This window comes from Nothobranchius furzeri, chromosome 10, assembly GCF_043380555.1.
Source record: "Nothobranchius furzeri strain GRZ-AD chromosome 10, NfurGRZ-RIMD1, whole genome shotgun sequence".
In the NCBI taxonomy this organism is placed as follows: Eukaryota; Metazoa; Chordata; class Actinopteri; order Cyprinodontiformes; family Nothobranchiidae; genus Nothobranchius; species Nothobranchius furzeri.
Window position 1 is genome coordinate 35,217,122 of NC_091750.1, and position 12,678 is coordinate 35,229,799.

The 12,678-nt window shown below is 41.5% G+C and overlaps 1 protein-coding gene across 48 annotated transcripts in view; it reads right to left on the reverse strand.

Moving 5' to 3' along the window:
* Window positions 1–12,678, reverse strand: part of camk2b1 (calcium/calmodulin-dependent protein kinase (CaM kinase) II beta 1) — a 92,505-nt gene that overhangs the window by 66,817 nt on the left and 13,010 nt on the right. The window lies entirely within an intron of this gene.

Below are 12,678 nucleotides of genomic sequence, written 5' to 3' on the forward strand. Positions count from 1 at the left end.
TTAGGCAGAAAATTTAAATTTTAACTAAAATGCACTAAAGTGCTAAACTATTGACTACACGTGTCTGCAGCACGATTAGACACACATTTATATAGTTCATCAGAGAAAAAAGTAGATTTGGGGGAGACTTGTCCTTTAAGTACTTTTTAAAATGTTGTCTTCTGTATTAATTTATTTCTGTATTTCCGACTGTTTGTTGCAACTTAAATCATTTTGACAATAACCCAAAACTTTCCACTCTTTTAGGAGAAAATATTAATTTATATGCAAACGATCAGGAGGCGGTCCTTACTTCTCCCTCCTCCTCGGACTCAGGATGGAACAGATGAGGCTGCATCTGAGAAGTCATTTTAGTCTAACACTAATATGAGTTTTCTAAACGAAAGCAGTGCAAGAGTTGCATTGCTGTTAGCCAATCAGAGGTGATACATTTGAATATCATAAACATTAATGAGCAAGACTCCAAATTCTTCTGTTTTCCACTCCCTACACAAACTTCCACTCCCTGAAACAGGAGCGCCTGAGCTTCTTTCTACAGAAAATGACTTTATACTACTTACCACCGCACATTCACTGTAAACATGAGTGAATGAGACGTTAAAAAATTTGACACTTTTCCCTCTTTATGACGAACCGACTTATTTCCACCCACTGTGCGATTGCAGAATTTGACATCATGCAGAGCATCGTCTCAGAAGACACTGTTCTGTTTGACAGGAATGCATGACAGTAAAGAAGCACAAACACTGATATGCACATATGTCCAACACGCATTCCTCACACATGTACATGTTACCATGTAGAGGACATGCAGAGACAAATAGCCAGAGAAAAACACAAGTGCACGCGTTAACGCTGGAACAGTGTGACAGCGAAGTGTAAGCCTGGTGATTACAGCCTTAGAAGACGAGCTGAGAGAGGCGGATAATGGGGTGGAGGACTGTTGAAGGAGGACAGAAAGAAGAGAGGAAAAAATAAAACGCAGGAAGAATTAATACGCACAAAGCCTGGTCGGAGTCTCTCTGCTGAATGTACAAGTCACTGCTAATCGCTGCTGATGTTTCACAAATAACCGCCTGCTGCTTGTTTTCCTTCTCGAGCTCGTTTGTTCATGTCTGTTGTTCATTTATTTGGGAATTTTGGCAATAAATAACAACATCTTTCCCCGACCGTGTTTAGTGTCTGCAGCTAAACTCGCCACGTCAGGAATTTCTAAAATTACCGCCGGCTTGTGTTGAACGCTCACTGATGTGTTATTCACTGGGCTACAATGGCAAATGGTGGAAAACATGTCATAAGTACCAGGATCGCATTTCATCCTGTCAGTGGCATCTGCTGATAATACAAGCCCAGAAAAGGCCCCCCGAGTTACCGCCGTCATTCATCGTGATGGAGGCCGTCAGTGGAAATGACTCTGCCTTCGTTATCGCTGCTGTTTGTGACCGAAGGATGTTAAAACTCATCCGACATGAAGTCTGAATTACTTCTATGGACATCTGACTGGTACAGATGACAAACGAGCATTTTCCCAGTCTTGCCCCGTCCTTTCCCTGCTGAAATGCTGCATGGCAGAAATTGTTGCAGGATTTACAGCTCGAGTCTGAAGATGAGCTACAGCTTCATCTGTAAAAGGGCTCAGGTTGTTTATAAAGCTGTCTGGATCAGAGAGATTTAAAGCAACTGTCAGGAATGACAGATGACCTTCTGAAGGCTTCTTTTATTAGAAAGGAAAAGCCCGGAGCAAAGTGTGGAGATCTGGAAGAGAGCAAAGCTTTAGATATCCTCTTGGTTAAAGTTTTAGATAAATAATTATTGTTTGTGTGTTTTATACAACAAAACAGTTGAGCAGCCTTTCCAATAAAGGTCGCATTCACCCATCTTTACTATGAATTAATGCCTTGAGTGGTTTTTCTGTGGGAAATAAAAGCTCTGGCGCTTCTCTTTCAGAGGGTAGAAATTTATCAGAATGTTTATCAGAGTGGGACTAGCTAGCGACCCCACCTTTCCACTGCCTTGTCTAACAAAACTCAGAATATTGTAAATTGTATTTTCTTGGTGGTTAAAGTTCTCAGTCATCCAAGTCATGGTAATCTAAAAGGGTTCAAATTAAGGCTTCTGGACTCCTTCACTTCTCATCCGAGGAGCTTTGTCATTTCTGACTGGAATATGGGAGAGTGTAGCTTGTAAGCTGTAGCTGTCTATTGTTGCGTAACGAGCAGATATTACATCTGAATACTCCCGTTCTGATATTGGTATCGGATTTCGGTCCAAAAACACTGAATCAGATTATATCGGACTGCATCAAAAAACTTAGCAGTTTGTTCCACTTTAAATTTCATTCCAGCAACTCTATCCATCAGCGCCCAGATCCAGCATGCAAAGTTCATGTGATCAGAATGGTGTGTGCTAGCAAAGTAGCATGGAACAATGTCGGCCACGTGGCGGTATTTTTCGTTAAAGTCTGAAAAAGACAGTTTGGCTCGGTGCAACACTCGTCATGCACGAGTTTACCGTGGTGGAAGAGAACCCGGGAAGATTAATACGTCCAACCTCATTGTGCGTTTGAAGCAGGATCACAAACACTGCTTGTGGATTTTCTCGGTGTGTGAAATTGAAACTTTAGACATTCAACTTGTAGCGGTTGGTCAGTGGACAATATTGTGTTTTTTCCTTATGTCCCTAACCTCAGCTGTTCACATTCATGTAACCAAAGGTTAATAAAAGACTGGTCAGTTTTTTATACTTACTGTTGCTGGCTTTTGTTTTCTGTTTGAGTTAAATCACTTCATCAAGCCTGCTCCACACTATGAGTTGGGTAAAAGTATGAATGATTTGTGCGGATATCATATCGGTATCGGCCAATACTGAAGGCTACAATATCTGTATCGTATCGGAAGTGAAAAAAGTTGTAGTGGGACATCCCTACTGAATCCCCCTTCTCCAAGCCCCTTATGAGTCGTTAGCCTCTTTTGTGAGGGAGTCGTTGTGTTGATTAGATGCAGGAACGTGTGACCTGGAATGAGATTCAAAGCTGAATTAGGCCGGGCGGACACTGTGCGACTTTTTCACTCGTAGCACTCAGCTTCAGCTCAAACTGTACGACTTCCTCGCAGAGCAGATCTCACGAGTCATGCGCTCACACTGTACTACCCAGTTCTCGCATGCGACCTGACTGCTCACACTGTACGTCTGGTAGCAACACGTCGGCCCTAAAAATATGCTAAAAATAGCAGTTTTTACACAACACGTCACACTTTTTTGTCTTGTTTTGCCTGTTGTCCTTCGGGAGTGCTGCAGGAGGACACACAGGGATTTATGGGGGTTGGATGAGGTAAACGAAATAAAGAAAGTAAATCTGTGTTTTGTGATCAGTTTAATTTGACATGAACACGACAAACACGCTTTCTTGACAATCGTTGTGAGTAAAAAAACGTGTAGAAATTAAAACGAACAGCGTGTGTTATTAGGGAAATAGCGAGCGAGCGGCGTTGATGCAGGATTGCGCATGCGCCGTGAGCGGTTCTGAAACTTTTTGGGTCGCAGCTGCTCGCAGCGCCGCTTCAACAGTGCGATACTCTCACGAGTGACAAGCGAAATTTTAAACACGCCAGAAGTACGTGCGACCTCACGACTGCTGATCGGCAGCTGGTCACGTGGTGTTAATCGCCTCTCGTAACCCCCTGTACACTACACGACCGCTTGGCGCAAAACTCGCCCCGATGTCGTGGATTCTCGCACGACTGGAAAATCGGCTCAAAAAAGTGAAAAAGTCGCACAGTGACCGCCCGGCTTTACAGGTACTGGAAAGGTGAAACCTAAGCCTCCCTCCCCTATTTAAAGAAGGTTTTTCACATTTGACATTGACAGCTTCCTTTACTCCTCTCTCAAACCATCTATCTTCTCTCTCCAGAATGTGGACTTTGTCATCTTCAAAAGTGTGTCCCTTGTCCTTCAGGGGTAAGTGGACTGCAGAGTCCTGACCTGAAGAGGCGGCTCTCCGGTGTTGTGCCATGCGCTTGTGTAATTGTTGTTTAGTTTCCCCAAAGTAAAGATCTGGATAGTCCTCATGACCCCACTGAGCTTCTGTTTGGGTGTTACTCTTTTGGATGGACCAGTTTCTGTCTGGGGGTGTTGTTGGGTTTAAAGTTTACCGGGATGTTGTGTTTTTCTGATAATTCTGCCCTTTTGGATGTATTATCTTGGGTAAATGCATTGTTGATGTGTTATCATAGTCAGAAACGTGGCATTAGAGACTCCAGCAACCATAGTTAAATGTTTACCTGGGGCCAGAGTGGGAGACATTAAATCTTACCTGAAACTGCTGGCTAAGGATGAGCGTAAATACAGTAAGATTGTTATTCACGCTGGCGGTAACGGCACCCGGTTACGCCAATCGGAGGTCACTAAAATTAATGTTGCTTCGGTGTGTAAGTTTGCCAAAACAATGTCGGACTCCGTAATTTTCTCTGGCCCCCTAACCGATCGGACCAGTGACGACATGTTTAGCCGCATGCTGTCCTTCAACCGCTGGCTGTCTAGGTGGTGTCCTGAAAACAACGTGGGCTACATTGATAATTGGAAAACTTTTGGGGGAAAACCTGGTCTGATGCGGAGAGACGGCATCCACCCCTCTTTGGATGGTGCAGCTCTTCTTTCTAGGAACATGGCCAGTTTTATTAGTCCTCCATGACAACCCAGGGTCCAGACCAGGAAGCAGAGTCGTAGTTTAACCCACCACTCAGCAGCTTCTGTACTGTTACCCACCCACTACCCCATAGAGACAGTGTCCTGCCCACGGCCAAAATCACACAGACATTAATAAAGCAAATCATGGAAATCTCAAAAATATTAGAACAAATTCAACTGAGCAGAAAATTAGAAAAATTAAATGTGGGTTGTTGAACATTAGATCCATTTTTTTCTGACTTTGTTAGTTAATGAGTTGATTTGTGATAATCAGATTTCTTTGCTCTCTCTCACAGAATCCTGGCTGCAGCAAGAGGACTATGTTAGTTTAAACGAGTCGACTCTTTCAAATGATTTAAATCATCATATTGCTCGAAGTACAGGGCGAAGAGGAGGATTAGCAACCATTTTTCATTCGGACTTATTAATCAGTCCCTTACAGATTAATAGCTACAGTTCGTTCGAACATCTTATTCTTAGTTTTCCTAATCCAGATTGCAAAACTGTAAAACCACTCTTGTTTGTAGTTTTATATCGTCCACCAGGCCCTTACTCTGAGTTTTTGGATCAGATCTCTGATTTTTTATCTGATTTGGTGCTAAATACTGATAAGGTCATTGTAGTGGGGGATGTTAATATTCATGTGGACATTGAAAATGATAGCCTCAATGTAGCCTTTAGTAATATCTTAGACTCCGTTGGTTTTACTCAAAGAATACATAGCTCCACCCACTCCTGCCATCATACATTAGACCTTGTGCTGACCAATGGCATAGAGTGTGAGGAAATAACGATCTTTCCACATAATCCAGTCCTCTCGGACCACTTTCTGATAACCTTTGAGTTTTTTATAACTGAGTTCTCGAGACATGAAAGTAAATTTCACTATAGTCGGTCTCTATCTGACAACGCAGTTGCATCTTTTAAATCAACTGTTCCATCTTTACTGTCCTCAGCATCTCAGAGGCATGTAGCAGAGGGCAATATTTTCATTTCTAGCCCCTCACAAATTGATGCCTTAGTTCATCATGTTAATTCCTCTTTACGTGTGGCATTAGATGATGTTGCCCCTTTAAAAAAGAAGGTAATTAGGGACAGGAAGTTGGCTCCCTGGTTTAATTCTCATTTACGAGCTTTAAAACAAAACTCTAGAAAATTGGAGAGAACATGGCGCTCTACGCACCATAAGGAGGCCTACCTATCCTGGAAAAATAGTCTTGTGCTTTATAAAAATAAGCTTCAACAAACTAGAACTGCTTATTTCTCAGCGTTAATTGAGGAGAATAAGCATAATCCTAAATTTCTTTTCAGTACAGATGCTAAACTTACACAGAATCATAGCTCTGAACCATCTATTCCCTTAGCCCTCAACAGCAATGACTTCATGGGATTTTTTACAAGTAAAATTAATTCTATTAGAAACAAAATCTTTAGCATCCTCCCTAATGCGATTTTTTATTCCTCAGTAAGTGAGGCAGCTTCAGAGGTGACTGTAGAACCTCATCTGTGCTTGAACCGTTTTGATCCAGTTGAGCTTTCAGAGTTATCAAAAATATTAGCTTCATCTAAACCTTCAACTTGCATTTTGGATCCAATCCCAACCAAATTATTTAAAGATGCATTTCCTTTGGTTACTGTCCCCATTCTAGATACAATCAATCTATACTTAGTAAATGGATATGTACCACGGATTTTTAGGTTGCAGGCTCCACTCCTTTTAACTTTGAACACAAATTATTGTTTTGGAACTTTTTTATTTATTCTTATTTATGTTTCTTATGTGCAATTATTTCCTGTCCAGGGTGAATAAGTTCACCAAGGTAACTTCCACAGAGTGTTACTTTGTTACGAAGCACAAGTATTACGTTTTATTTACTGCTGCATTTTTATTATTTTAATATTCTTATAGGGATCTTCTGTCCCTAAACTTGTGTGTGTTGCTGGATTCCCCAGAGTTAGCCAAGTCAGAAAAAACATGTTGTAACCAGTTGTTGTAGTATAAAGCAATGGAAGGGAAGGCTTGCATTCACCTACATAAAAAAACACTATAATGTATGTGAATTCACTTACGTTGTTTTATGCTAAACTAAGAAAACCAACTGCTGCCAGACCATATTGGGCTGGTTATAAAATGCTTTTTCTGACTTGTCTAACTCTGGGGAATCTTAACAAGACACAATTTTACTGAGTGGTGGAATATTCCTTTAAGTTAAAATGTATTTGTGGAAACCACAGTTTACAAGAAAATACTTGAATGTTAGATTTATGCTGTGACTGAGTTTGTGTGTTCTGTTTTTGAGATCTGCTAAATAATCTTATTTGCATAACTTGGAAACCCGAGTGAGTTACGGAGACAGTCCTTTGGTGTGTAAGAGAGACATAAGTTTGCATCAAAAAGGCAGAGAATGAAGGGTTTAAGCTTAAGAACATTTTTGTTTCTTTTTTTTTTGTGAGGGAGATTTATCGGCCTTTGTTAAAAGTTTCATATCGGTATCGGTCCCAAATAAAGCATATCGGTCGGGCCCTAATACGAAGCATGACAGGTTTCTAATTTATATTCGAGTTTGAGAAGCTAATGTTCAAATGATCAAATTACCAACCATTTCATCATAAACCTTCATTATATCAGGATGTCTTGTTTCAACCGTGTCACAGACGTTCCTCCCACACCAGGGAAGCTCTCAGAAGCTCCAGATGAAAGCAGCTCTATAAACTCTACCTGGCTGCAGAAACAAACAAGGAGCAGAACTCCCTCCAATACTTATACGTCTTATGAAAAGGTTCCTGCTGTCCACTATGAGCCACAGCTATTTTCTTGATGGGGTTCCTTCCACAAACACTCATTTCAATACGTCTCAGCTGCCAACAAAAGCACGAGAAAGGCTCTGCTGGTGGCTGACGAGTGAGTCACCGTGTACTCACAGCATCAGTGGAAATGGAAATGAAGAGTACGTCTGTTTTTGATGGTAATGAACCTTCCAAAAATAATACAGATTTCACACTGATTTGAAATGAGAACAGAGTGTACGCATTGGTGTTGCCAAAAGTATTCATGTGCAAGATCCTTTTTTCCAGTTTGCTTTTCTCCATTTCTCTAAAACAATAATTTACTTGGTTTGCAATAAAGCAGAAGTTCTAATCTGTGGTCACATCAAGTCTAGAATAAGAAAAGCGCACCTCAAAAAAAGCTAGACTTTGTCCAGAAGTCATTAAACAAACTAAAAAAATCACCATGTTTGTACAACGTTGCTAATAAGAGAAGACAAAGGTTAGGTTTAAAATAACTCTCAACACAACGTCTGTTAGATTCGTTAAAAAAATCCTTACCACTGGGGGATTAAATAATCTGTTTTATTATGTAGTTATAAAACCAATTTGCCATCTATAGAGCCTCCACCAGGAGGCAGTAGACATGTATAGGACTGGATATGGCATGTTTGTGTTGAAGGTACTAATACTGATGCTCCATCTGGATGATTTAAGGCCAGAAGGGGGTTGACTCGATTTTGCAATAATAAAGAGGTTAAAGTGACTGTGTGTAGTTTCCCTGGCGATAGGGGGCAGTAGACACCTAAATCATTACAAGTAAGTATTATTTTTGTGTTCAAATAAGACCTTACCAACGGATGCCCATTAGGGTCAAAAATCCTGGGAGTGCAACCTCCAGCTAAACAACAAGAACATCTGATTCCCTTTCATCACTGGCAACGAGTGAAGAGGTAAATGTGCAAAAGAACAATGTTTATTAATGCTGAAAGTTTTGTAACCATTGCTGAGCTGTGGTGTCCTCATGGAGGGGGCCATCAGCTAGCACACTGCTGCCAACCACTTAAACATTCTCCCTCTCCTGATAATAACATTTTACTCTCTTTGACGTTGGATGTGCTACTACTAGTTTACCCGTTTATAGATTCACTAGGATAAATACAATTAGAGGTGGAAAGATTACAAAAATTTCCTATTTAAGTACAAGTACCAATACTTTCATAATTTTTTACTCAAGTACAAGTAAAAGTACTTGCCTAAATGTTTACTCAAGTAAAAGTAAAAAGTATTGTAAATAAAATGTACTCAAAGTAAGTTACTTAGTTACATTTTTGTCAGCGTAAGGATGGCTACATCTAAGTAATGCAAAATCACAACGCAGGTTCACAACACGCTCGTGTGTGTGCGCACGCGCACGCACACACACATACACACACACACACACACACACACACACACACACACACAGAGCATGTTAGAATCATGTGAATGACTAATTTAACTACATTGAACTGCTTTTGTTATAATTAATCTCTTATTCTGGAGTAAAATAAAGAAACAAGCTAAATCATCACATATCTGTGGCATCAAGGAGCATCTTCTGAGTTCAAACACAGGGATGGAGCACAATGTTTACACCTGAACAGTATCAGGATGGTTTAACTCACAGAGGCCTGCAGGTCTTCTGTTTTATGAGCAAAGTGCTGAGAATCCGCTTGTTATGAGCGCTAAACGTTATTTTGCTGCTTCCGTGCGGAGCGGCAGGGAAACACATTTCAAACACGGAACCGAGTCCGGTTACCGAACCGAGCAGAATTCTGATGACGTCACACCGGTGCGCGAAGGTGCGGGTTCCAACCCACAGGAGAGGAGGGAGAAAGAAGGTAAGCAGCGAGTGGATCACAGGGACTGAACTGATGTTTTTGAGCAAAACTGCGGTAAAAATGGCTGTTTGTCCTCATAATCTAAAGTGTATCCCCCCCCCCCCCCCCCCCCCACACACACACACACACACGCTTTAGATGCAGCGCTCATGCATTTTTAATTCATTAAGTCTACAATTTATTTTTACTCAGTAACTGATATGATTTAAAATGTAGCGAACTACAATTCTCTTTTAAAAATGTACACAAGTAAAAAGTAAAAGTACAGATTTTCAAAACGACTTACAAAGTATTAATACACAAAAAAGCTACTCAGTTACAGTAATTTGTTACTTTCCACCTCTGAATACAATAAAGTTTATCTCTCACCAAATAGAATATTTACTAAGAATCACCGGGAGTTGACGTCACTTCTCCCGGCATGCAACAGTTCAAATTGAAACTGCGCCATGTTGGCAGGCAGAAGCCGGCAGCTGGGCTATTTGTTATTGTCAGAAAACTCAATCAGACAGGAAATATGGTAGATTCCTGTTGTGCCCCAGGATGCATAACAGACGCGGACGACATAAGGAATGAGCCATCTACAGGATTCCCCAAGATCCGGAGCGCCGCAAACGTTGGATCGTTGTAATAAAACGCGCTAGTGACCGGGCTAAAATGAAACTGTGGGATCCCGAGAGTAAAGGTTTTCGCTTATGCAGCGACCACTTCATATCAGGTACTTAAACCAACGTTTCCTCAACTGTGTATGGTATTTATTTTAAATGCTTTTATTACGATTCTTAGTGGGCTTCCTAAACTTATTTTGGCGTGGCTTTTTCTGTCTTATTACTCACAGCAACAAGTAAACGTCACGTAAAACGTTGCCTCGTGAGTTCTGCGTGCTGCCGTTTACGTGTTTTATGATGACAGCAATTAACCGGCTAAGCTGTATTTCATTTTAAGCAATGGTTGATCAGTTGTCAGATCACACATAAAAAGCACTTTGGATTGCTATTATCTGTCTCACTGAGTCAGATCTCAGACAGATCCTGAGACGCTCCTGCCTGACATTTTTATTTTATTCACAGAAAAAAATCAGACTAGTGATTTCTCTTGGCGTTCAGTTTATACATTCAAACAGCACAGCACTCTATTTAAACTTCTTACATGTAAATCTATGTTATTTGTCCATCCATCCATCCATCCATTTTCATCCGCTTATCTGCAGTCGGGTTGCGGGGGCAGTAGCGCCCACCAGTGGGCGTTCAGACTATATAATGGGGCGCTGAGATGCTAATGGTGGGCGCTAGCGATACAGGACATTCATAACAGACAATGGCTCAGAATAAAAATAAGTGTTGACAGTAAAATGTGGACTACCTTCGGTATGGATGTAGTCCTTCACCCACGAATCCACAACTCCCCATGTGCCCGCTTTGTGAGCAAGTTTTTTCAAACGAAGCAATGAAACCCTCCTGGCTTAAGGAGCACTTGTCCAAAATGCATCCAGACAAAGCTAAAAAGGAAATGAACTATTTTCGGGTAATTAAAAGAGATACACTCTAAAAGAGGTAGCATTAGCAGTGTTTGCTCGAAGCTCGAATTTACTGGACCGAGGATTATTAGCTTCCTACAATATCTCATTGCTAATAGCTAAAAACATTTTTTATGATACTTTTTTATGACATTTGTTTTAAACAGTTTCAAACTCAAGGCTGAATTTTTTTAATTATGATTTTTGTATCAAAAACTTTCCGTTTCTCTTTCATTCGTGGGCAGTGAGGGGTTTCAGCATGACTTGGGGGTGGGGGCGCGTTTAGCTGAAAATGGTTGAGAAACCCTGCATTAGATTATGACCTGCACTGCACCCAAATGAAAAAAATATGTTTGTTTATTTATTTGTGTATTAAAGTACAATAAAATACGTGTACTTTTGTTATTATTATTGTTTTTTTCTAATTGATTTCAAAGTGTATGTGGTGCTGTAATGGGTGAATTTCCCCAATGTGGGATGAATAGAGTCTATTCTATTCTATTCTATTCTATTGTTTAGCCCTTTTTCAAAGTGATAATTAACACCATGTCTTTTCTAGAGTGTATCTCCTTTATAAACCAAACTTTTTAACCCTTTTGTACTAAAATCTTGACAGATAATGGTTTGGTGACTACGAAGCATTACTTTAGAGTGCAGGTTGGAACTAAAGCAACATCCGTAATTACGTGTTAACTGATCTGATTTCATAATAGACTTAAGCGTATTAAGCCTCGGCTTAAATACCTCCTTCTGTCTTATCTGACACCGACACAAACTCTGGTGACCAGGAACAGATCCGTCCTCTGCTGCTGCGCAGGTGAACCTCAGAGAGAACACACACGCGCGTGCGTGCGCGTGTGTGTGTGTGTGTGTGTGTGTGTGTGTGTATATAAATGCACGCAAACAAGCACAACTTTAGCATGACAAGTCACAAGGCCATACAGGAACCTCTGGCATCCCCTGCTCACAAATCACTGCCAATAAACAAGTGCTATGATTGGCTGAAGGCCCTACCCAGCAGACCTGCCCTATTTTCTGGTGACGCGAGCTGGACTGACATTAACCGTTTGACGTCTGCAAAAGGGGAGGGAGTGGAGCGAGACAGTGGGGGCAGTTAGGGTGATAGATGTCTATATTTACTCACCAACTCACAGATGTTTAATATCATGACTTTTTAATTGATGAATCATGGTGGCGTCAATAAATAAACGAGGCTCGCTGTTCGGTCGATCCACGAATGTGTGTCAGACCAAAGGAGAGGCCGAGTCAGATGAGCGTCCCGTGCTAAAGGCATGTAGGCGTACAGGCGCATGGCCCTCAGCTGCCAAGTGCCTGGGGTGCCTTCCCTCCCATGACCCCTCCCTCCCCACAGCTACCATCTCCATCTGCCCGTCCCGAACAAACGCTCCTCTTAAGTTGCTCCTCCCAGGGTTGTAAACTCGCTGACCTCACCTGCTTTCTGAGGAATGCAACAACCAAACCCCACTTCTAAAGCAGTAAGTCATCGGGATTGCCATAAAACCTGGCTGCAGCAGCCCATGTCGGATAGGTCATGGAGCTATAAATAGGACCGGGGTAGAAGTAGTATGCAGCAGCTCTGCCGGCTCAAACGCCACTCTGCTGTTACAGAGAGACGGCTCATCCATTAGTAAGGAGCGCAGCGCAAACCGCGCACCACTCAGTCAAGTCAGATCATCAAACCAAGAGCGGGGAGGTTATGCTGCGCCTCGGAAATATGGTGGAAATGTGCAAGCAGCTGCATTCTCTCGGAGAGCAGGTGGACATGAATGAATAGGTCAAAGCGAAGTCTGTGAGCTGTCCACCAAA